Source organism: Herpailurus yagouaroundi, unplaced genomic scaffold (assembly GCF_014898765.1).
Source record: "Herpailurus yagouaroundi ecotype Mexico unplaced genomic scaffold, PumYag 203, whole genome shotgun sequence".
In the NCBI taxonomy this organism is placed as follows: domain Eukaryota; kingdom Metazoa; phylum Chordata; class Mammalia; order Carnivora; family Felidae; genus Herpailurus; species Herpailurus yagouaroundi.
Genome location: NW_024412434.1, coordinates 31,901,042 through 31,926,908, shown reverse-complemented (window position 1 = coordinate 31,926,908; position 25,867 = coordinate 31,901,042).

Below are 25,867 nucleotides of genomic sequence, written 5' to 3'. Positions count from 1 at the left end.
AGTAACTCAATCTCAGATGAGGAGCTACCAGGAGAAGGATTCATGTAATGTTACATATTTATGTAGATTTTATGTATTTATGAAATTTCTCCTGGAACACTAAAAATCATAGACGTTATTGCAACATACATTACAATAACCATTACAAGTTACAATAATCATACAAGTTACAATAATCATTTTTGATTATGTAGAGAAGGACAAGCAAGAATTATTCATTTTTATTTTCAAAGGGCAGAATTTAAGAATCTACAACATCCAAGCAGATTAACTGGAAAATGATCTCAGAATACTTTTGGTGCTTTTTCTCAAGGGGCATAAGAAAGAAAGCAGTAACTGAGCATTACCGTGTCGTCAGAACAGGGTCCATTGATCTAAAGTCCTATTTCTTTTTTGTAGGGTCCTAAACAACGAGAAAATGCTGTAGACATTGAATATCTCACTTTTTTTTCTCATTAAAGACTGATTTCAACGTCATTTGCCAATATTTAAGCAAACTATTAGCTTGTAGAACGAAATTATCCAAAGGGTTTTGATGAAGACAACATTTTAAAATTGAGTGTCAGTTTCCCAAGCAACGAGACAAGATCTTATATTTATTCTGTCTCCTCTGCATTCACATCAACAATCTTGATAAAATGATGGAAGTCTGACTTTATCAAATATGGAAGTTATAAAAAAAACCTGTGGTAGATAATATTCTGAAGACCGCTATTACTTTAATACTTTAAACTAGTTTAAATATTAAAAAGGTAATAGTTAATGAGGGGGGATTTGTAATTATTTTTCTAAACCTGAAAATATTATCATTTAAATTGAGGACAAAATTTAAAAGATATTTTAAGGACCCAGTCCTTTTCTGAGAAAATTATTAAGGGATGAGATCCAACAAGAAGGAGCATGTGCAATGAAAAATAATACAGACAGAAAATCTGGCTTATTATTACAATATGTAAGTAATCATGTATTATTTGGAAAGCCATCCCAGGTAAATATATATTTTTGTTAATATTGCCTCATGAAGACTTAGAACTTTTAACAGAGCAAATATACTGGGCAGTTTTTAATTGTTGGATATCAAACATATATTCCTGATTTCCAAAAAGATCTAGATTTAAGGGGGGGAGGGGAATCTGAATAAATGGAGACTTACAAAACCTTTACTTGAAGATTTGAGTTTGTAAAATAGAAAATAGAAGAATAGAAGAAAATATCAATTTTCTTCACATTTTTATGCAAACCTTCCCCCATTAACTCTTAATCAAGACTTAAAAAAAAAGTATCTGACAGGCTGCTCCTAAAATGTATACAGAGGAATAAATATGTGTAGACAAATAATACGACATACAAACATAACAGCAAATAGCCAGGGCTGGCCCTAGGAATTACCATCACACCTTATAAGAAAAAAAGATAAAATGATTTAAGGAGTGTAGTATAGCTTTGGAGCAGGTAAGCCGGTTGGTGGATCTATTTAAGACACAGAATTGTGTGTTCTAAGAAACTGGCATATTGTAGAAATGGCAGCTTGAGTCAGTGAAAACAATCCTAATTTTGAAAAATTGGCGTTGAGTCGATTGGTTATGCATTGAGAAATGTTGATTCCCAGCCTCTTGCAAAACATTCATGTACACGTACACACACACACACACACACACACACACACCTTACTCTGGACATAAATACCAAAGATAAAACTTAAAGTTTTAAATTTTCAGGAAATATAGAATAATATTTATGACTTTTTATGGGGAAGTTATTAAATGACAGGAAATAAAAACATATATGTAAAGAAAACTTTGATATACTTCACAGTTTAAAAGTTAAAAAAGGTATCATAATCAAATTTCAAATCAAACATCAACAAAATGATAAAGAATTTGTGTGCAAGATAAAGAATTGTTGCAAATGTCATCTTTCCAACAAATAGTATCTTCCAACAACAGAATGGGGAAAAAAGCATACAACGTTAAAATATCAAGTTTAGACTGTCATATGGAGAAGTGGGTATTTCTGCAGATTGCTGAGCGGTTGTAAATTGGTGCGGCATTGGGAGATAATATGTCGGGTCTGGTCTGCCAGGTGTCGTAGGAGAATGTCATGAAGGAGAAAACGAAATTCCAATGCTTAGGATTAGTTCCAAATCCACTAAAAAATCAGTGGATTGAAAAAATACTTTTATTAGATCGATTTCAAATTTGAAACGTTTATATACTATCACCCAATATCCATTTCACAAGAACTTTTTTCGTCTTTATCCCGAGACACATTTGCTAATAGTCTCGAAAGACATTCACACACATGTTGTGCTTTTTAGGTCATCACAAAACACTGAAAAGATGCGTAAAACTTCATCGCAAAGAAGGTGAGGAAAGACAATGCGGTTGGTACAGGAGTGTCATGGAAGGCTGCTCAGGAAGGTGCAGGTGTAGGTGCACGGACTCGTGCGTGGCGATAAATTAAACACTGTTGAGCGATGGAGAGCCAAGCTCAGGACTGCCGCCTTCCTGTCCGGCAGGTAGGGAGCCTGGAAGTCTTCACTCCCACCCTCAAGGGAGAATCACCCAACAGATAATCGGCCGATCTTCTCAGGTCCAACAGAACACGAAGGCCACGGGGGAAAACATCGGCCCCCAAATGGGAGGGCCAGGAGAATGCAGGGCATTCCAGATCTCCTGCCTCATGGTTTGCTTGTCTGGTCGTGAAGCGTTCCCATCCCACTAAGCATGATTGAGTGCTGCCCCCCTCCCCACCATGCCCTGTGCACAGCCTTCCCCGCATGTATCTGCACTGGGCACGTATGTCCACACAGAGAAATGCTTACGGAGACGTATCCGTTGTCACATAGTAAGTGGAACGGCGTCAAGGGGCAGCTGCGGCCATCTGGTCAAGAAATGCTTTGCTTTGGGGGCATCTGGCTGGCTCAGTCAGGTAAGCATCCAACTCCTGATTTCAGCTCAGGCCATGACCTCACGGTTTGTAGGATCGAGCCCCGCGTCGGGCTCTGCGCTGACAGCATCCTGCTTGGGATTCTCTCTTCCTCCCTCTCTCTGTCCCTCCCTTGCTTGAGCCCCCCCTCTCTCTCTGTCTCTCTCTCTCTCTCCCTCTCTCAAAATAAATGAATAAACGTTTAAAAAGAAGAAATACTTTGCTTTCTCTCACCGTGGCGGTGTAGGTTCTCAATATCTCCATTTCCGTCCTGCGTCCAGAATCCATGCAGGCAGTTGCTTGTATTGGAGACATGACAGGAGTGTGGGCTTTATGGTCGGATGCACCACATTAGAACTGAGTAGCCACAAGACCAGGCAACTGACTTAAGCACTCTGAGGGCTCCCAGCTCTTGCTGCCCTAAAGGTGGACTGAAAATGGAGTTGGGTGATCATCCCCAGTGGATGCTCGTAGCACTTAGCTCATGATATGTGCTCTATAAATATCAGCCTTTATAAATTATTAGCGGTACCGTTCACATTTGTATTCCAAACTATGGGTTTTGAAACCCGCTCATAGATAGCCAGTAAAATTCTTTGTTAACTTTCAACCTAGGGACGCCTGGGTGGTTCAGTTGGTCAAGTGTCTGACTCTTGACTTCGGCTCAGGTCGTGATCTCACGGTTCATGAAATCAGGCCTGTAATGGTCTCTGTGATGACAGCGGGGACCCTGCTTGGGATTCTGTCTCCCCCTCTCTCTCTACCCCCCACACCCCTCTCAAAAAATAAATAAGTAAACTTAAAAAAAAGAAGACAAAATGAATTACAACCCAGAGTCCTCCCACTGGAAGAAAAGGCATTCTTACTCTTCAATACTTTTATTCTAATGACCTTAGCATCACTCGTCTTGGTGCCACTCTGCTCCGAGATGCCACGTCACACAAGTTGATAAGCAATGAGGAAGTCCTAGGTCTGAATTATCCTTCAGTGTCACCTCAGATTGATTTCACATTATTATTTATGTACTTTCATCTATCTGTCTACACAAGACTAAAAGCAATGCATTCCTTAAAGTCTGAGAAGCGCCCCGATACAGGACGGCCGTGGTAACATTACCCCGAGTGTCATTTCACTTTTGATTGTGTCCGGGTCGGGAATCGAGCTCGGAGAGTAGTTAGAGATTTCACGGGGCACAGAATTACTTCATTATCCTTACAGATGCTTGATGCTATTTGTCAAGTTGCCTCAGTCGCCCTGGGAAACACACATGAAATCCAGAGCCGATTGTAAAAATCAGTGAAAATCTGTCCTTATCCTACAAAGATTGATATGGAAGAAGAAAAAAAAAAAAAAAAAAAACAACTCAAGACAGACAGTCACAAATGCGCGGCTCAGGAAAATACGGCAATTTCCTCACGAAACGAGTTCACCTCAACTTGCCCAAATTTTTCTAGACAAATGCCATTAAAATTGGCCAGGACAAAATGATTTTTTAAATCACAAAATAGCATGGTAATATGATTTTAAATGAAAACTCTCATTCCTTGCAAGTTCCAAAAAAAAAAAAAAGTGAAAAGTGTCTTCCTTCACATTTATTTAAACAAAAAAAAAAAAGAAAAAGATCACTTACTTAAGTGGCATCATGTTCTACGAAACTCTAGAGGGGGTCAGGGAAGAAAAATGCACGTTGGAGATGCTGTTGGGGTCAGCAAACACTGTATCTTACTTTCTATATTTTCTTTCTATTTTCTTAACACCATAAATACGCTTTATTTTTCCAATAAATAAATAAATAAGCTTTAATTGAAAACTAACACCAATCTCAAAATAGACTCCAAAATTGCTGCCTAGGTTACATAGTTTTTTTCCTGAAATGTAGCTCTACTCCTTGAACTCTTTTACCCTTGTCTTGAGACTCTTTTTTGTTTAGGTTGCCTTTTTCGGTATATTCCCTTGGTGTTGTTGCCCTGGGCTCCAATCCACAAATGTTTTTCCTTCGTATTAGATGCACGATGGTTTAAACATCTGGATTCTGTGCATGTATTGTACATATTTCACCTTTAAAACCAAACAATAGACGTTTGTCATTTGCTTTGAAAACATTGCAGAAAAATGGCTCTTTTTAAATAAAAGATGACATAATTTGTAATCTCCTTCATGCCTTAATTCTAGTGGAAAATTCCTACCTCCATACAGGTTTTGCCTAGAACCTTGTTGGTGACTTATGATTTTTGAAGTGATGCTCGTTTTACTTACTTCTTTGGTTTTCGCTTACGTGATTAATGTGTCATTTTTTCCCTTCAGGGGAGAATTAAGCATGTCAATATTTTCCTGTTTGTTTGCATTCTAAAGCCTAATTTGATATGAAATGTCTTTAAAGATATATTTTCTTTGAAGATTTTGACTGAATTCAAAACCTTGCTCCTGAATCCACACAGTTCATTTGGAATACTACTGTTTTTTTTTTTTAATTTTTTTTTCAACGTTTATTTATTTTGGGGACAGAGAGAGACAGAGCATGAGCGGGGGAGGGGCAGAGAGAGAGGGAGACACAGAATCGGAAACAGGCTCCAGGCTCCGAGCCATCAGCCCAGAGCCCGACGCGGGGCTCGAACTCACGGACCGCGAGATCGTGACCTGGCTGAAGTCGGACGCTTAACCGACTGCGCCACCCAGGCGCCCCTGGAATACTACTGTTTTTAGATCCTTGCCTGCGTTGAATACGTTATATGTTCTGCCTTCTCGGATATTCGCTTCCTATTAAAACTTCTAGTCTTGGGGTATTCATATTCCACATAGAAGTAAGAAGATAATGTTCATGATTTGTGGTCTATGAAGCAATGACTAGTTTTCTCCCTTGTTTAAATGCTGAAGGAAAGGCACTTAACAAGCTGCGAGCACCATTTCTTTCTTTTCACGCTGCCAGTGTGGACAGTGTTAACAATGCTTTAATACACAAAAAGATAAAAGACCACAAAATAATTTCAAATGTGGGTTCCATTCTACACCAGGGTAGGGGAGTGTATATTTGGGAGGAGAGAAGGAAGGAAAGGGCAAGATAGAAAAGGTTTGCTCTTAGAAGTAATTTTTCTTTCAAGTAATTTCTCTGAAAATTTCTTTCTCCCGCAGGCAATTTCTGGAAGAAATTTGCATAACTGCAAGAAGCTAATTCCAAGGACTGAGTCCCTACATTTATGGTCCTATTGAGTGAATTCCATGCTGCTGTTGGTAATTTTTAAGGGATAAACCTGGTCTGTGCAACTTGCTCATTATAACAGTCAGTGGCTGGTAGACGCCAAGGCCATGTGCCCCTCTAATGGCTAAAACTGCTAAAAATAAAAACAATGTCTCACGGAGTCATAACTAAGAATTGGCTGGTTTTCTTAGGAGTAGTGTAGACATTCCTCAATTAACTGGGGACAACTGACCTGTAATCCCCTCGGGTCCCTTCCAACAATAATTCTGGAATTTTAAATGATTCCCCAAAACTAGTCTTGGGATAGGTTACTATTTGTGAATGGAGTCATTCTGTTGAACTGTTAGCTCATTTAATTCAAGACGAAACTGGAGTTTGATCATCACAACAGCCAGCAAACTTTATATCCATAGACAGTATTGACAAAGATGAATAAACATGACCCAGAAAAGCGTGTCGGTGGCCACAATGCAAATCATGGGTAAGCATGCGAAGTGAGCCAGAGCAAAGTTTTTCACAAACCTAAAAACAATTCTAAGTGCAGTGACATGACCAGAATAGTAAGCAAGAACGAATATCACTAGTAAAATGGCCACACCGAGCTGGTTTCATTTACATTCTCCCCCTAAATTTCAGAAGTAGCTTTGATTTACACAATTAAAAATTTAAGGGGAATACATTTAACCCGAAGCTATCTTGCTTTATGTAAAAATACATGAAAGATATACACTGGTAATGAATTAGAATTTTGAAGACTCTTCAGGTTGAAGCAAACAATTTAAAGCTGTGAAAACATTATATAATGCGTGTGCGTGCGTGTGTGTGTGTGTGTGTGTGTGTGTTCTGTTTCTCTAGAGAACCATGACTACTTTGGACACAGAGTTTTTCATTAATAAAACCTTGGACACAAGAGGTATCAAGACCAGTGCAAAAAACATCATTGGATGTGTTAAGATTATTATAGGGCGCCTGGGTGGCCCAGTCGGTTGAGCGTCCGACTTCGGCTCAGGTCACGATCTCGCGGTCCGGGAGTTCGAGCCCCGCGTCGGGCTCTGGGCTGATGGCTCAGAGCCTGGAGCCTGCTTCTGATGCTGTGTCTCCCTCTCTCTCTGCCCCTCCCCCATTCATGCTCTGTCTCTCTCTGTCTCAAAGATAAATAAACGTTAAAAAAAATTTAAAAAAAAAAAGATTATTATAATGGTTTCCTTGACCTGTAGCTAAAATCCGTATCATTCAGCTTTCTAATAGAAAGGGTCCCAAACTAAGAAAACGTACCCATATGAATACATAGACCAGAAGAACAGCCTCATAAATTGGGTTTATCTTAAGAATGTCAAGGTCCTGGCCTTCGTCAAGAATATCAGGATATAGTGTAACTGCCCCCCAGAGCAGGCGCCCCTTCTCTGTCACGATGCCACCTTCGGCTTCTCTGTTTTCAGTGGTAGAAAGCTCCCTCTGTGAGGTGAGGAGCGTCTCTTCTCTATGCTGGTGCCACTGCCCCAGCTGCAGGCCCTCAGCCCCGGCTGTGGGATACAAAGTGGAGCCAGGAGGCACAGCGCTTCTTCCCATCATCGGAGGGCCCGCCATCACAAAGAGCCAACTGGCCTTCTCGAATTGCCAATACGGGCCGGCCGCCTTGCCAACAATGAATTCTGGGATGGAGAAAGCAAGGATGACCAAGGCCCGGTACTTGCTCCCAGGGCAGCTGCAGGGAGACCCCAGAATGCCATCTCTGGATGTGGAGTACCACCAACCAAGTAGCTGCCCGGGTGAGAGAGTGGAGACTCTTCTGCTCCAGGGCCCCAAGCCCACAGTCAGGAGGCATCACGATGTCCTCATCCACGTCCCAATGCCTGTGCCTGCTGTCGGTGTGCTCTTGCAGGCTCCCACCTTCTCACCTGGAATGCCGCCACTGTCCTCCGGGCTCCGGCGTTGACCACCCCCGACTCATGCTCCTCATTACAGGCTCTGTTCTTCCCACCATCCCTCTGCCGCAACTTTCTCCCTGGCACTTCCCTGCCCCCAGGCGCAAGCCCGCATTCCTCTCCCACACGGTAAAGGCTTTCGCCGTCAGGCGAAGCTGACTTCCTCAGCCACCTTACACTCTAGAACCCAAGGCCATGTGTTTCCTTCTTCTTGGAAGCCCTTCTGCCTCCAGGGGCCCCTTCCTTATCCATCAAACTCCTATTCACCCTCCATATTCAGTTTCAAGTCACTTTCTGTGGGAAGCTCTACCTCACAAGCTACTTCCACTCGGGAATCGGTTGAGGCGCGGGACAGAGGTGAGGGTGTTGCAATCCCGTCAGCAGATATCAGAGGGAAGGGCGCCGCCGGGATCACAGTGCAATCTTTGCTTTTAAAGCTTGTTTCAGGGGCGCCTGGGTGGCGCAGTCGGGTCACGATCTCGCGGTCCGTGAGTTCGAGCCCCGCGTCGGGTTCTGGGCTGATGGCTCAGAGCCTGGAGCCTGTTTCTGATTCTGTGTCTCCCTCTCTCTCTGCCCCTCCCCCGTTCATGCTCTGTCTCTCTCTGTCCCAAAAATAAATAAAAACGTTGAAAAAAATAAAGCTTGTTTCATCACTATTGCTCTGGCCTGGGCATCCTGACCCGCCGTGAACACCCCCCCCATCCCTTCTGCTTCCGCCTTCCGTGATGTCCACTAAACATGGGTCTTCCTAGTACTTTGACTCCTTTCTTTGGGAAACACAGTTTTCAGGCACCTCTTCCATCCCTTCCCTATAATCCCCCAGCCCACGAGTAGCTTCCACCACCAAAGGGCACAGAAGCAAATCCAACCACTGGGAAAGCTCCGATATTGGTAAGAAAACACAACGAAGAGCCTGCCGTCACGGATGCACTTTCAGCTCAATATTCCCACGGAAATTCCTTATCTCACAATTACAGTCTGCATTTCCTTAACGTGGTGGGAGAGCACACAAAATAATCGGTCCCGCTATGTTATCAAAATACCATGCAAAAGATAAACCCCCAATCAAAAAAGGTAATTAAGACCTAAATCTAAGTATATTCAATTACCTCTCAACACTGCTGTTGTAATTCTGGGAATTCCATCCTGAGAATGAGCGAGAGTTCAGCTCAGATTTTCTCTAAGGCGTTAATATGGGAGAGGGGACGGTTGGCTGTGACTATGTGCGTTCTCCCCTTGCCCAAGCCCTGCAGCCGCACGTGGTCCTGGGCAGATGTGCACGGCTCCTGCTGGTGACACTGGTGCCCGTGCGCGCACGGGCAGATCCGTACAAGGAACCGCATCTCCCAACGTCTGCTCAGCTGCTGATCGTGTTAACTGTAAAACAATTACAGTGCCTCCATCTCTAATGCGGGAATCTAATGACAAGGAAAGACCGCAGGCATCGGGGATTATGTTTGTAGGAAGGGACGGCCAGATTGTTCTGTGGTTCTTAAATCATAACAGAACTGATGAGGGGTGAACCCCCTAAGAGTTGGCACAATGGAGCTAAAAGTTAGGGAATCCAAATCGCATTTGTACTTGTGGCTCTGTTGTTTGTGTTTTCAAATCTACAGCCGTCGAAGAGAATAACCACCGTTGCTTAAAGAAGGACTGTGGAAAACGAGAATTGAAGATTGCTCCACACACTTCTTTAATCGTTAGGTTTAGAAGAAAGGCTGTAGGAATTCCCTTCAAGAATGCAGACATTTCTGGGGCACCTGGGTGGCTCCGTCGATTAAGCGTTCAACTCTTGATTTCATTCAGGTCATGATCTTGTGGTTCAAGGGTTCGAGCCCTGCAGGAGGCTCTGTGCTGACAGTGCGGAGCCTGCTTGAGATTCTGTCTTTCCCTCTTCCTCTCTCTGCCTCTCCCCTGTTTGTGCACTCTCTAAATAAACAAACAAACAAATTTAAAAAATGCATAGGGCACCTGGCTGGCTGGGTCATTTGAGCATCTGACTTCAGCTCAGGTCATGATCTCAGGGTTCATGAGTTCGAGCCCTACTTCAGGCTCACTTCTGTCAACACAGAACCCACTTCAGATCCTCTGACCCCCTCTCTCTGCCCCTTCCCCACTTGTGCTCTCTCAAAAATAATAAATAAGACATTAAAAAAAAAAAAAGAATGCAAACATTTTCCTGAGAGAGAGGCATGAGATAAATGATTTCTTGTCATAAATAAATGATGAAAACTTATATGAGATTAGCTCATTTTAATGCTCATAACAGAAGGACCCAAAGATTATAAGTAAAACTTGCTTTCTTAACTTTTTTTTCTGACTATAAAGAAAATCCCTATTCACTGTATGAAATCTGTAAAGTACAGAAATTACAAACAGAAACATTGCTATGTTGAGCTTTCTGTTAGTCTTTTATGCTATGTATTAAGTCTATATGTTTGTTCACAAAATTTCATTCGGATTCCACCTCCAGTTTTGATCTGGGTATTATTACTAACACTGATATCAGGCATTTTTCTGGGTAATCGTTTATATTTTAACCCAAGAGACACACTGACAGCCTCCAACTTCCTGTAAAAGATGGAGAGTGCACCAAGAAAAGTCTGGAAAATCTTGGATCTCAGTCACTACAATGCAAAAATGTGTTTTGAGATTTTTAGATGAATATGTTTTTTGTCATTGCCTCCTTTGCGAAGACTAATGCAGAACTGCGTCCCCAGACACCACCCCTGCTCCACTCCTACATCTTGTGGCTGAGAACAGGTGAATGCACGACGATGGACATGGAACCGTAGTTTGTGTTTTGGTTTTGATTTTGTCCTGCATTTGCTGGCAGACTGATTTCTCTGCTGTGGCCGTCTTCACAACCCTCGCCGGTGCCCTGTGTGTTCTAGCTTTCCAGAGATGTTCCACATTTATCCAAAAAAGCTCACTAGGAAAGGGAACCCAGTGTACTGTTGGTGGGAATGCAAGCTGGTGCAGCCACTCTGAAGAACAGTGTGGAGGTTCCTCAAAAAAGGTAAAAATAGAACTACCCCTATGACCCAGGAACTGTACTACTATTTACACATTCAAAGGGGCACACGCACCCCAATGTTTATGGGAATGTTATTGACAATAGCCAAATTATGGAAAGAGCCCAAATGTCTACCGACTGATGAATGGATAAAGAAGTTGTGGTATACACACACACACACACACACACACACACACGAATATTACTCAGTGATCAAAAAGAATGAAATCTTGTCATTTGCAATCACGTGGATGGAGCTAGAAGGTATTACGCTAAGCGAAATAAGTCGATCAGAGAAAGAGAAATACTATATGATTTTACTCATATGTGGAATTTAAGAAACAAAATAGATGAACACGTGTCGGGGGAGAAAAGAGAAGAGAGAGAAACAAACCACAAGAGACTGTTAACAACAGAGAACAAACTGAGGGTTGACAGAAGGAGGCGGTGGGGATGGGCTAGATGGGTGATGCACTTTGTGGAGGGCACTTGTTGTGATGAGCATTGGGTGTTCCATGTAAGTAATGAATCACTAAATTCTACTCCTAAAGCCAATATTGCACTGTATATTAACTAAAATTGAAATAAAAATTAAAAGAAAAGAAAGCTCACCAGGCATTTTTCAGGGAAACCTGCCTCCCTTAATAGAACAGCCAGACTCAAAGCTTCCAAGTGGGGGGAGCAACAGTACAAGGAAAATCCCCATCAGGGAAAGAACATGAACTTCAAAACTGGCCATTCTCTGGTCCTGTTTAAAATCCCCTTTTGAGGATTTCACACCATCGACTCCCACCCTCCTGGCTGGTCTCAGACACAGCCACCGCCCTTCACCATTGTGGCCCAAGCAGGACATGGACCCTGATGCCTCCATGAAGGAGGCTTTCTTGGCAGATTTGGACTAGAGAAGAGAAGTACGGTCAGAGAATCTGACAGATGGCCAACAGCCACCACTGCACTCCAGACCCTTGTAGCCCAGGCTGCCCTCAGCTGCAAGGAACATGTGACCATGATGTGGCCAGGAGCAGGGATGCAGAGAAGGCTCTGCCCTTGGGACCCAGAGCAGAGGGTGAACCCCGGGCTGAGGCTGTGTTGGACAACAGGCAGATTCTGCTCCCAGCACAAGCTCTCGCACAACACCAGGCACCGACATCAGCTGCCCAGCACGCAGTGGGTGGAGACTGACCCCGACGGCAGGCAGCGCGGTGGCCGCTGGGAGTCAAAGGCAAGCAAGGACACTGGGAAGGAGCCACTGGCTCCCAGACTTGACAATATACACAAGGAGGAGTGACCCCACAGGGGATGACTGTCTGTGAGGACGCAATGCAGCGGCAAAACCCAGCCTGCTGAGCACACAGACTGGACTGGCCCACCCTGCCTCCCACAGGTGCCTAACACGCTCACTGGTAGACACAGACAGTACTTTCTAATCGCTACTCTTCTTCCATACATGATGTCTAGAAGTCAGTTAAATATTAAAGGAACCTCCCAAAAACAAACCAAGGGATTTACAAAGAAAAAAAAAAGCTAATTGTTAAGAGAAAAATCAGTCAATAGAACCAGATACAGAAATGACCCAGCTGTTAGAACTATTAGGTGAGGACTCTGACAGCTATGGTTTATGTGTTAATAGAGCCAGTGAAAAGATAAATGCACAAACAGAAGGCAATTGTCAATGGAGAGAAGGAAATCATTTAAAAAAAAGACATGAAAATCAATTCCTGGAATAAAAAAACCCATATCATTCTGAAATGATACATTTCCCTGACAAGTTAAAATCAGGACTGATTTTATTTTCTTTATTATTATTATTATTTTTCACATTTATTTATTTTTGAGAGACAGAGTGTGAGCGTGGGAGGGGCAGAGAGAGAGGGAGACACAGAATCAGAAGCAGGCTCAGGCTCTGAGCTGTCAGCACAGAGCCCGACGTGGGGCTCGAACTCACAAACCATGAGATCATGACCTGAGCCAAAGTCGGATGCTTAACCCACTGAGCCACCCAGGCACCTTAAAGACAGATTTTAAAACCATATATATAGGATCAATAAATTCTCAGCAACAGTACAAGCCAGTTCAGTGGAACGGAGATAGACTTTTCAACAAATGTTGTAGAAAAATTGGACGTTTCTATGCCAAAAGGGTGACCCTCAACTCTTGCCTTACATCTGTGAAACACCAACAGCCAACATCATGTGTAATAGTGAAAGACTGCTTTCCGTAGTCTGAGAAAAGGCCAGGATGCTTGCTGCCAACACTTCTATTCAATATTGTACTGGAGGATTTAGTCAGATAATGAGGCAAAAAAGTAATAATAATCATGTAGATTTAAAATAATAAAATTGTTCTTCCTTACAGACACCACGATTATCTAGGTAAGAAATCCCAAAGATTTAGTAAAATAAGTTACTGGAGCTAAATATGAGCTTCTTAAGGTCACTGGATATAAGGACAATATAAAAGCTGTATTTCTACAGACTAGCAAGGAATAATTAGAAATTAAAATTTGAAGAATACCATTTATAATAACTTAAAACATGAGATATTTAGAAGCATGCCTAAGAAAATAGTTCTGCACTCGTGTACCGAAAACTACAAATATTAATGAAAACAATTAATGCTTCCTAAACTAATGGACAGGAAGCCATGGTCGTTGACTGATATCATACTGTTAAAAAGTCAGTTTTCCTCCAATTTTTTCCACTTAGCACAATTTTTTTTCGTTAAATACTGTTTTTATTGTTTCTATTTTTTATCATTTTATTTTTTTCATCGTAAGTGTACTCTTTAATCCCCATCTCCTATTTCCCCCATCCCCCACCCACCTCCTCTCTGGGAACTCTCAGTTTGCTCTCTATAGTTAAGAACCTGTTTCTTGGGGCGCGTGGGTGGCGCAGTCGGTTAAGCGTCCGACTTCAGCCAGGTCACGATCTCGCGGTCCGTGAGTTCGAGCCCCGCATCAGGCTCTGGGCTGATGGCTCAGAGCCTGGAGCCTGTTTCCGATTCTGTGTCTCCCTCTCTCTCTGCTCCTCCCCCGTTCATGCTCTGTCTCTCTCTGTCCCAAAAATAAATAAACGTTGAAAAAAAAAATTAAAAAAAAAAAAAAGAACCTGTTTCTTGATCTCTCTCTCTTGTTCCTTTGCTCATTTGTTTTGTTTCTTAAATTCCACATATGAGTAAAATCATATGGTATTTGTCTTTCTCCGACTTACTTCACTCAGCATTATACTCTCTAGCTCCATCCATGTCATTGTAAATGGCAAGATTTCATTCTTTTTATGGTTGAGTAATATACCATTGGAAGAGTCATTTCCCATTGATTTCCATTTTGATGACTTTGTAATTCCGTACTAGCAGTCTAAAAGACATGATTTTGGATTTGATTACAATTTCTGATTTCCCGTTGCTGACCTGGTCACCGTGGTTTTATCTTAAAATGCATGTCGTGACCAGTGACCAGCTTTTATATTCTGTAACCCCCCAGTGCCCAGTGAATAAATCGCCCCCTTTGCAGCTCTCTGTGCATTGATCTGAACCTACACAGGCCTCCTATTGGTGACTGAGGTCTATTCATCTCCATTCCAGTGAAAATGAGCCACATGAGTTCTCCATCCAGATTCGAACACATCTTTTGTCTTTCTCATGCCTTTCCTTCTATTTTGAATACTTGATTGACACCCTCACTTATCCCAAGCCTACCCATCCTTCAAAGCTTAGTTCAAGGTTAAGTTCTTTCAAAAAGCTCTGTTCCTAATACTTCCGTAGCATTTCTGACTGCACACCCACAGTCCTGTACCTTCACAAGTATCTGCTGAAGTGAGTGGCACAGCATCCTTGGGTGAACTTGTTCAGGAAAAGGCTGAATAGAGTACAAAGAAAAGCGAAAAGTTTCCCTTCATGTGAACGGCTAGGTTCCAAGCCCATAAGAACAGACAAAAGAGACAAACAAAAAGCTGATTATTCACATTCTTATTAACTAAAATTCTTTCATTCAGAACGTGTTCTCCCAACTCAAATGGCAATAAAAAGAAAAGAATTTCCTCTCACTGAATTACTTGAAAAAATATGGCAAAGCTGTTTTTGACTTTAAGAGCTATTTTTAAAAGTCGACAAGAGACATCATATCAAGTAGTGAGTTTCAACTTTCAATTGGAGAAGGTTGCCAATCAGAAAAAAAAAAATTCTCAGTGTCATAAAATAACTTCTTGGTAAAGATTCTATCTGTGTGGTAGAGGGAGCATTTCAATAAAAACACATTCTTGTATTGAAATGGTTAGTATTACCAATATAAATCTGTTTTTCCCATCAAAGGTAGGAGAGAATTGTCATTATTTAATGGAAAAAGAGTATCTAAAAGTATTTCTACGTTATCTACATTTGAGGCTGAGATTTTGCATCAATTGCCTTCTTCAATCTTCAAAAATAAGTTGTTTGTATAATTGAGTCCCTATGTGTGTTTTTAACTTTCAAGTTTCTCCCAATATTGTCACTCATTCTTCAAGACAGCAGTTTAAAAGGAATTCGGAGTAATTACGAGAGGAACTATTCTTTCCAACCTGACTCAATGAGCTACAGCTCAGGTTACCCTAAGTTATACTAACAATAACTACATTTTTTGACTCTATGTTGATCTCTCTGTGTGACTTCCAGCTGGAAGGTCATATCACAGCCTCAGGGGTGACTTCTGGGAGACGTGGTCTCTGCAGTGAGAATCTGGACCTCCCTAGAAACCACTGTTGTCCAGGGGAGAAGGGCTTCCCTGAAGAGTGTATACAACACATATCATTGTATTTGCACTAACCCTCCTCCTTCATGGTACCCCAGAGAACAGACATAAGTTAAACTGTTTAGAGTTATTTCGTGTTCTAGAATTGCCTTTTAAGTTTTGGATTGCTGCCTCGTGGAATGCACACTGAAAATAAGGACATATGGTTTACACGGAGTATGATGTTAGGATTTAAAATGGTAACATTGATAAAATGATGAAAAACTGAGAGCTTTTCGAGAGGAGCCGAGGTGCAGGTAGGGTCATGGGTGAACCTTCTTTCAGCCATATCCAAAACCAACGAGACAACACGTGTCTCCCATGGGACATTAACTCTGGTTTCATTGTGACTTCACTGATGGGAAGCCTGAAGGAAAAATCCTTACTTACTTACTTACTTTACTTACTTATTTATTGCTAAGTACTACGTACAGTTTATATTTATGGGATTATGTCAAAGATTGAAAATAATGTGTGAACTACCATGGATAATTTTTAGGAGTTTACAACTGTCTACTTAAAGAGAATAAAGTACTAAAATTCCAGGCAGTACTAGATGAATTAGGATTATGGTTCAGAATATATGTTTACTACTGTGCTTGCTACATCCAGTGTGGTCCCTTCAGAAGATCCTTGACAAATCTTTATTGAATAAATGTAAAACATGGTAAAGGTTCAGATCCATCACAGATCACGTTGTCTCACCCAAAAGCCAATAGAATGTATCATTTATTTCTCTCGAACTCTTCAAGGAGAACAGAATAATAAAATCGAGTGGCTAAATGTTTTTAAAATAGAATTACAAAATGAGGGAATTTTTAGAATATTTAACTTAGGTGAGAAACAATTCTGGAAACATTTTCAAACTGTCATCAAGCATATAAAGATTTTTATCACCTTAGAATACTGTCTGTAATGTAGAGAGTATCAAGTTACCTTTTAAAATGCGGACTATTGGCGTATTGTATGTTCAAGGATCCTTTGGGATGATGTCAATCACTCCAGTGTGTCTCCGCAGAAATAGTGCCCTTACCAGTCTAAAAACATTACAATCACACATAGTGCTAGTCTCAAATTGCAAGTAAGCAGCTCTGGTCTTGAAAATCTCTACACTGACAGAAGTTTAACAAGTTAATTTCTATGGATTTTGCCACTTTAGCCCAACACTTAAAAAAAAAAAAAAAAGTTCTACAACATAAATACCTTTTTGCAATGTGGATGGTTGGGGTGATTATACACAGTCAAATGTTCTGCTACATTTCTGTTATGTCCAGTTCTTTCCACACGGGATGGCGTTACAGGACAAGAGCTCACAGCATTCTTTCAATGGCCCTGGTCACAAACCCTTAAACCGATACCTGATTTCTGCCGTTGCCCTTGGGAATTCACAAAGCTCTAGCCTGCTCAGCCCAAGCTCAATCCAGCCAAGAGCAGCACAGGAAGCTCACAGCCCTGGGGAGCCGGACGCCCACAGGCCAAGGTGAGTCTCCTGCCTTTGATGGGCCCCCGGGGGCACCCTGTACACTTCCCAGAAGTCGGACAGAGCCGGGCCTCTCTGCTCACGTCAGTGACATCCCTATTTTGGTCTTCTTGATTGCCTGTCTCATCTTCTGCCTCCGTGTCTCCTGGTTTCTAGAACCTCATCTCACACCGACTACCTGCGCGGAAGCCATGGTCTCAGTCTTGGCTTTCATGGAAACCCAGCGGAATGAGCACAAGGAGGGGCCCTGGCGAGGAGAGCACTGCAAATGACATTGGGGTCCACCTCTCCACTGCCGTCAGGTGGCTGGCTTCACTCAAGGTCAGTGCGGTCCCTCCACATGTCTTGGCAAATGCTCTGGTCAAAATCCCCAGAGGTTAGGGCATCGGAGCACCGCCCTCCTCATGCAGACTGCACACGACTGTCTTCCCTCAGGGTTCTTTGCCCTCTGTCCTATGTCCCAATCTTATCCCTCTACTATAGGCCACCTCGATTTTCCACAGGACGTCACCCTGGGCCACCACTCGGGTGATGTCCTGCTAAGCGGCCCAGGATAACAGAGAACATGAAGGGCCCCGAGTGGCCTCTAAGAATGTGTTTGCCGGACAGTAGGGGGAAAACAGAAAGTACTGTAAACGCTCACACACCCACCCCCAAAACGTTTCAGTGACGTTTTCAGTCGAAGGGCCTGCAGCAGCCTGACACACGTCGCCTGACGTGAAAGTGATGTGTTCAGGCTGGGACTTCCCAGCACTGTAGCAGGGGAGGGCTCTCCATGGAGACCAGATTCAGCACCCTTGAGGACATCAGTCCGGCATTCACTGGATGACTGAGAGTCCGTCAGGCTTGAGGTGGGCACAGCCAGAGATGGTGCGGGTGTCCTGCCGAGATGTCACTCCCGTTCCAGCCTGTGGCCTCATGGGGCGGTCCTGCAGCTGGTGGAAGAGAAACACATTCAGCGTGACCGTGCTGGAGCCAGCTGAGAGTGGACACCACCACACCTCCGTTCTGGAGCAGAGGGGCCGGGGTCCCGCAGGACAGGGGCCGGGGCCCCGCCGGACAGGGGCCGGGATCCCCCAGCAGAGGGGCCGGGGTCCTGCAGGACAGGGGCTGGGGTCCCACAGAAGCAGGGCCGGGATCCTGCAGCAGAGGGCCCAGGGTCCCAGAGCAGAGGGGCTGGGATCCCACAGGACAGGGGCTGGGGAGCCTGAGAGTAAGCACTGTGCACTCGCATTTCGGTGGCTCAGGCAGTATGCTTTCTAGGGACAAGCCAGTGAGGCTGGGTCAGGTGGACGTGGACTCTTGGGAGTGGGAAATGTTTGGGTTGGTTGGTCCGAGGTGTGGAAGGAGCACTGACGCCTCGTGGCCACCCCACAGCTGGCTATGGGGCAGGGAGGCGCGGTGGGAACCATGGAAGCCAAGTGGGGCCCCTGTCACCACCACGTCGAGCTCCTCTGCTGAGGGTCCACCACCTCTGTGTCCCCAGAAGGGCGTCTTCCCCGCAGGAGGCCTGGCTGGGTCCCGGGGCGTGATCATTACATCCCAGAGCACGGTCGGAGTTCCTCCGTGGGGATTGAATGCGATTCCAGACGTGGCTCTTGCCCTGCCCCACTACCCAAGGATGCCTGGTTAGCAACAGCGCCCCAGGCAAAGGGGGTGCAACACTGTGCCTCTGGCCTGATGCCCGCTTTGGCTTCTCGTATGCACCACACCCATCATAAACCGCTTGCGACCCTTTCAAGCAGGATGCACATGAACAGTGAATGGACCGTTGATGTCCAGCCTCCCGCTCCCAAGCTAGAAGAGCGGACCTCGGAACTGAGGACGGCAGCGGGGCGGCCTCTCTCCCGGTCGCTTTCAATGACAGACACACTCGCAGCTCCCACCCCAGGTCTTCTCACGTTCCGCCATAACCTCCTCCAGAGCCACGAGGGGCCGGGCTCAGTCCACACGCAGCTCGGCTTGTAGGTACAGGGGTTGCACCCCCTGGGGGCGGCTTGTGTGCAGGTGCACGTGCTCGAGGCTCGCGTCGTACCCTGCAGGGCGTTCGGGGTGCATCTAAGAGTTCACGTGGAATAGACACACTTTTGCCATCGTCTTTAAATGCACCCTCTCGTTGACTTTTCCAGGGAGCCTAATTTCACCACCACTCACCAATGTACCACCCCCACTGTCCACTCTGAGCCCAAGTCCTCGACCAGGCTTTGTTTCAGGAGAGCCCAAATGATGCGTCTCCTGGCTTGGAAAGAAGTGAAAAATGATAGTCCTGCATTTTTGCCTATACTGATGATCGATATACTATAAATCGCAATATTTCACATTTTAACCAGACAGGTTTCATTGTCATTTCCGTTTCTTACCAGCATCCCAGTGGATAGCTTTCCTGGGAATATTGTCAAATGGTTCATATTATGCTATTGAGGCGACACGTTTATTATTGGGTAGGAAGAAGACAGGAGATGCTATGCTCTTTAATCATCCAGCGTGGGGGTGATAGATGTCTGAAAGTGAGGGGTGGGTATATAGACACAAAGTCAGCTAGAACACTATTGAAACATGGACACAGTGCTGATGTCTCTGCAAAAGTATTTTCCATCAAACTGGAAAATAAAGCCAACAAATGCCATAAACAGTGTGTATAATTCAGTTGATAAATCAACTGCACTGAGACAACATGGAAGAATCTGTCCTCAGCCGGCAGCCTCTCCCGCTAACCCGCTCGGGTGACAGGACCTGTGTTAGGACTCCCGGGGACTGGTGGATTTACAGCCTGAAGCAGGAGTCCCCATCACCCCCTCCAAGGAGAGGACCGCTTTTAAATGTGAGGGTGGTTCCAGTTGAGAACATTAGGCCTTAATTGGCATGAAATTATACTGGTGCTTAAATATCCCTGCTCAGCCAAAGAAAAGTCACCTGAATTTAGATTTGAGGTGGGGAAAAGATGAACCCACGAAAGCAGGGGAACTAAAAGGTATATGTGTTGGGGGGCGGGGGGACAAGGGGGTAAAATTATGCAGAGCATCCATTCCTAAAAGGCCGCGATTAAGCATTCATCATGGAAGGATCAGGCTCTCCTCACTTCCCACGTGTCTCAGACCCAAGATCAGGGTGAAAAGGAGATTGCCTTCTCCTTTCAGATGCTTCTCTTCTAGAAGGCGGTACCTTTGGTGAAGCCACCTGCTTCCTGCAACCTGAGCTTCCCGCTGTGTCTTTGGAAGATGGGCTTTGCGCAATAAGGAAACTCACCTGGTTACTTACAGAATTTGATCAGCATCTAGATAAACCCTGTAGGAATGTGAGATTAGATGGAATCAGACACCAGGTAAGAACTCAAGAGAAACCAACAAGGAAAGACAGAGACAACACCAGAACGCCAAAGAAAACGCGAACACGCAGTATAGCGTGCGTCACGCTAAACGTGGCATATTAACAATTTGAGTCATGAAGCCAATATTGCCCATCTTATACAGGAATTCAAACAGAGCTCCAAATGCGTTGTGCCTCATGCTAGGAAGCATACCTATCGTCTATGTGTAAAATGGTATTAATTGTGTGTAGCTTAAAACACAGTCACAGTAACCATGATACTACCAAAAGCATTTCTTTATGTCTGAAAACAGAGGGTCCTTTTGGTACGAAAGAGTACGAGAGGCAGCTGGTGTTATTTATTGGTTAAAACACAGTGACTGCATCCGATTGTTTTCTACGGTATAGCAATGAAAGTGATGACAACATGGTCCTTCTCTTCACCCTCCAAACTTTCAGAGCAAGCGTGTGATACAATTTTCCCACCTTCTCATTAACCTGCTATTACCAAGGCTCAGCATCGCTGTACAGAGGTGAATTACAGTGTCCGTAGCTGAGTAGGTCAAGTGAATATGACCCGCACAGATGGAGTTAGAAATCTAAATTTTAAGGGGAAAAAATATCGCAGCGGACAAATACAACACAGGAGCCATTTTAAATGACAATCATCAAGCTTGGCGCCCGTCGCGGGTTTTGTGGTTACTACTGAACATGTCTTCAAAAACCGTTGCACCGATTTTTCTGGCAATAGAATCACTTATAGAAAAAAAAAAAATCCGCATCTAAACTTAGTTTCCTTGGTGAATGTTAATTTCTGGAAATTTTTCTGTTTATTATTTTCAAGAGGAAAATAACCACTACGTTAAAAATGTAGTATTTATTTAACAAACAGGCCACGTGCGAAATGAAATTTTATAATGACTTTCGCCTGTAAGGTTCGAGTGTGTAGTGGAAATGTCAATGAACAGCCCTTAGGCTTTACTGAACTTGCGATCTCATTAGCGAAGAAAACCAGATTCGGATATTTCCAATTACACAGAGATGCCTCACGCACTCCAGGATTTGTCTCTGCCCTTCTCCCTTCTGTATGGACCTTCCCAGGGAAAGCGCAAATCTCATTCAATCCCTAAAGAAAGATTATTTTCTTTATTTTATGTTCTTCCTCTCTTTGTTTCCTGATTTATCATGGGTCGCGGTACGAGGTGGGCAGTGCTGGGTCAGACGAAAGCTTAGGGGTGTGACCCAACATGGCCTCATTTCTGAACAGTGACCATGACAAGCACCGGTGGGTTCATTTGACACGTTCCAGATGTGCCAGTCTTGGTGCTAGGTGGTTTTTTTTTTTTTTAATTACTATTTTTTAAATTTTAATTCCAGTTAGTTAACATACAGTGTAATATTGATTTCAGATGACTTCCCTCCATCACCCAGTGCTCATCATGACAAGTGCATCCTTGATCCCATCACCTAGTTCACCCAATCCCCCCCATCCCCACCTCCCCTCTGGTGACCACTAGCTTGTTCTGTATGGTTAAGAATCTGTTTTCTTTGTTTCTCTCTCTCTATTTTCTCCCCCTTGTTTGTTTTTTTTGTTTGTTTGTTTCCTAAATTCCACATACGTTGTCTTTCTCTGACTTATTTCACTCAGCATTACACTCTCTAGCTCCAATTATTTTGTACTTAAATAAGAAAAACCAAACTAAGGAAAGTGAAGTGATGTCCCCAGCTCTTAACTGGATTGAAGGCAGAATCAGGATAGGTGTTAGTCCCAGTGCTGAAGGGTCCCCGACACCCAGGTACCTGGAGCTTCTCTATCATGATACACTTGTCACTGGTTCGCCGCATCCCCCAAAGGGTAGAGCTAAAATGAAACTATTCCCTTATTGGTATTTCTGAATAATCAACATAATTAAGAGAACAGATTACACTGATAGCTTTTCACTTTCCCTTTATTTTTGTTACGATGCTGAAAAATAAAACAATATAGAAGAAATGATATGAGAACAACACCCCCTTTGCTGCCTCCTCAAGGCAGACAACTCTAATTGTTTCTGACTTAGTTCTTCCGGGAGTTTCCCCAACAGTCAATAATGAATATTTCCCACGATTTGAGATCTATCACATTATTATAATAATATGAATAGATATCCTGTCAGGAAACACAAGGATAACAAGTCAGTTGTGCCCTAGCCCTAGCCTTTTTCTCTCAATCCAAGTTGGTGACTCTTTTGGTTCTTGTTGGATACTTCCTATTTTCTGACGGTTGTGACTTTCCTTCATATTGTTAAATATTTATATTTATTTTCATATCAGCTTTTATAGCTTTTGTATTTTATATATTGTTTAATTCTAAAAGAAAAACTTACAAATTTGTTACATTATTGTAATTACGTAAATATTTTTCAGGGCAGGGTCAAGTTCTGTTCCATGGCCCTCATTTCTCTCCCCATGAACCTCTGTCGGGAACCCTGTAAACCCAGGGAACATGTCCCTAGCATCTTAAAATACATCATTCGTTCAAAACCATGCCTTCTTTAGTTGGTGACTCATGCGGACTAGGTTTTCCTTACGGTTTTCTTTCTCCTTCAGATTGTAGCCACGAGGTGTCTACGCCATTTGTTGTACCTGGAAGAGAAACGGTGTTTAGTTCAGGATACCATAGGTGTTATTCCACTTCTATTTAATGTCATTGGATGGCTTGGAGACCTTCTTTGACCCAATGCCTGAATCACCCAACTCACTGTATTTCAGTGCACACAATCATCCAGGACTCTCTTTTCACTGGTCCTGGTAATTTCGAATAATTTTCTTATCCTTTTTTTCTGCTGAGAGAACACGAAATAATTTCCTCAGAAGTGGTGCCTGAGAAGGAGAGTGTCTCATCCCATGGATACCTTCGACTACCTCACTGACCAGTGATTTGGCCTGGTGTCAACTTCTAGGCTCACGTTTGCCCTCACAACTTGGAATGGAAAGTGTAGGTGACAACCCACACTAATGTCCAGTACATCCGTCCCTGGAGTTCCAAGATTCAAATCCCTGGAAATTTTCCAAGCCCCCCCCCCCCCCGCCACCAATCTCTGGGTTTATGCAGGTGTGTCGTCTACGTGCCCACAGGCAACTACCTGGCCCACAAGTGGCATCCTGCGTTGGCTCTCCTTCCCTTGGGCCCGCCATGTGCTATCTATCAGAAACCACGTGGGCTCACCTGCTCTTGTGGGCTCATCTTCCCAATAAACGTCAGAGAATCCGGTCCTTCTGCCTGATGCTGGGCCATACGGAGGGGGTGTCAGGGCACCTCCGTTCTTCTCTCACGGGTTTTAGCACATTCCGAGATGCCCATCATCTCCGAAGCTCCATTGTCTTGAAACCAAAGTGAGCCACCATCTCTCTTGCCTTTTGAAGCACTTCTTGCCTATAAGAATCTTCAATTCTTCATGCAGACACATTCCTCAAGACATACCCGCATCAGTTACAGGGACCCCACTGCAAAGAGCTATTATATTTGCAGGTCCAGGAAAAGGCGGCTAATGTAGGTAGGGGTGACGCTTTATTTGAAGGAATGAACAGTGAATATTGGACATTAATTATTTCCTTTAAGATAAAGTCATGGAACTTGAGTCATTATTAAATTTGGAATATTGCATATTGGGAAAAAGGTATTTAGGGAATTTAATGTTTTTAGGTGAACATTATATTACTTAATAAAACACACATTGGGGTGCCTGGGTGGCTCAGTCAGTTAAGCGTCCGACTTCGGCTCAGGTCACGATCTCACGGTCCGTGAGTTTGAGCCCCGCGTCGGGCTCTGTGCTGACCGCTCAGAGCCTGGAGCCTGTTTCCGATTCTGTGTCTCCCTCTCTCTCTGACCCTCCCCGGTTCATGCTCTGTCTCTCTCTGTCTCACAAATAAATAAACGTTAAAAAAAAAATTTAAAAAACACACTGCTAAAGGACAAGAAATGTATCCTGAGAAGCAAATATTATTTCCAGACTTCAAAATCCAGAGAAAAGAGGATAATCAGTATGTGCTTTATTTTTATGATTTACCAATACAAATTCCCATATAAGTCTACAAAGAAAAACAACTTAGTTACTAGAATAGCCTCACCAACTGGAAATCAACAAAGGACAATGATAATGAAAGCAACAAGAACAATACAACACGTATCAGCCCTTCTCTGCTGACTCTAGAGTCTGTCCCCTCCCACCCTCCCATGGTCCAGCCCACCTCCTGGTACATGGGGCGACACCATACCCCTCAGTGGCATCTTTCTCCTCACGGGTATGTGACATATGTGCTGGCATCTGCAACCTGAGGTGGGGGGGGTGGGGGAGGAAAACAAGGATGCATGTATACAAGTATATGGATGTATCATGTGATGAAGGTTCACCACAAAGTCTTAAGAAAAGTTTGGTTTATTCAGGTTGAAAAGGACCACACAACAAAAGACTGAACCCTAGCTTATGTGAAGATAAAGTCTGTATCAATTAATGGTGTATATATTTGATTGCAAATATACAATTACGGAAGGAAACTATACTCCAATAATTATGTAACTTTGGTTGGAAAAGAATGGCCTAAGAATTAAACAAAACACAGAAGCCAAAAAAATCCAGAACAGTGAGTTTCTTTATATAAAACTCTTAGGCAATATCATGTGAATTTGAAATAATATGGCCAAGGAATAAATGGCAAAAATATTTGTAGAGTATGGCACAGCAGAAGTGTCCTTAATATGTGTAGAGTTCAGAAGACACGATAAGGAAATAGCACATTCACAATAAAAATATAACAATTGAACAATCTTATTATAAAGTCAACCTTTATAAGTCATCTAATAAACACCCTCGATAAACAAAGTGATAAACAAACTGATGCTTAACCCCAGATTTTCTGATAGGAAAATTAAAACATAATACCAAATTCATAAGAATATGTAAACTTTAACATTTCTAGAAGGCAGTAGCTGTAAATACACAAACGACTGATGTCATGTGTGGCTGCCGAATTAGCCATCTCTGAAATCCACCTCTTTGGGCTTTTACTGGATAAAATAAGAAACTTCTTACCTTTGAAGCCATTTTGAAATGGATATTTCCTTTCATGAAGCCAAACGTTCTCTCAGAAGTACTTCTCATCACGAATAGTAGAGAGAAAAGTAGGATCTTTGCAGAGTTAAGATTTTCCCTCTAGAGCTTCTGAAGGGCTTGGCATATATATATATATATATATATATATACACACACACACA